Below are 1,210 nucleotides of genomic sequence, written 5' to 3' on the forward strand. Positions count from 1 at the left end.
TATATATATATATAGATTATGTGTGTGTGTCTGGGATGTGAATATTGGATGTCTTTCTTTCTTGAGATGTTCAATGGCAAGCGAAAATCAGCACAATTATCTTGGTTATTATGGAATCGTGCTTCATTAATGCGCACAATGTGACTTTTACATGCATAACTGTGCTAATCTATACTAATTTATACTTACCGTATATTCTAAGTTCTTGATATGTGCATACTAATATCAGCCCTTTTCTTTTGTACTTGTATAATTGTACTAATCTGTACTGTTTTATACTCACCTGATAGCTCGAAGTTTTTCTTGTGTAGATACTATTATTGGTCCTTTTCTTTTCTGTATGGTATGCTGGCGGATATTTATACTCATTTATATATATACATGGATGTTTAGCTATTAAATCAATCTTTAACCTGAATTAGACATGCATACATTTTTATCTGCATCTACCAACTGAAGACAATAGTAATTTGTATGTGTAGGAATCTAACAATATAACAGAGATTTAACTCCATATTTGGTGCTTGTATTGTATCGTCCCTTTTCATCTCACCTCCCTTGTTTCTCCCACGCCTTCGTAAATGGACCCCAGGTATTGGAAGGTAAAATTAGCACGCTCGTAGATGCGCGTAAAAGGTCTAAAATATCGAACGATTCCTTTGTGGCTTCCTCGATGCCCAGTAGACAAGGTGCGTTAATTATTATGTAAAGTATTTCTCATCGTGTGCGGGTTTTTACGGTGGAAAAATTCGATAGCCATTCAAACATTGTGAGTTTTTCTCATACAATATGTGTTGCTTTCAATCAAGATACTGTACAAGAGTGTTGATCGTATTTTTAATTACGAGTATCGTACAACCTACAAATGTCCTCCCATATTAACTTCGGTTTCCATTCGCATGCAGGCTCGGATACTGTCGAAGTAGTTCCAGAGTTATATGCCGTGCCGGATGCAGGGTACGAGACAATCGATGGCTGTCCACAGGACTACGAAGTCATGGACAACGCCCCCTTAGATGCGGTCGACTCCAACATACCACTGTCAAAAGTATGTGGAACAGATGTTATGGCTGAATGTATATATTCCATTGTAATATCTGTTGCTGTAATTTACAACTCTCGCTCCTGATGTTTTCTTGGAATCGCGCGCTATCTGCCTTCATTCCTCAGAAAGATAAACTGTATTCTTTGTCGTATTTGTATCTCTTAG

The sequence above is a fragment of the Sphaeroforma arctica genome, assembly GCF_001186125.1.
Source record: "Sphaeroforma arctica JP610 unplaced genomic scaffold supercont1.1225, whole genome shotgun sequence".
Taxonomy (NCBI): Eukaryota; class Ichthyosporea; order Ichthyophonida; genus Sphaeroforma; species Sphaeroforma arctica.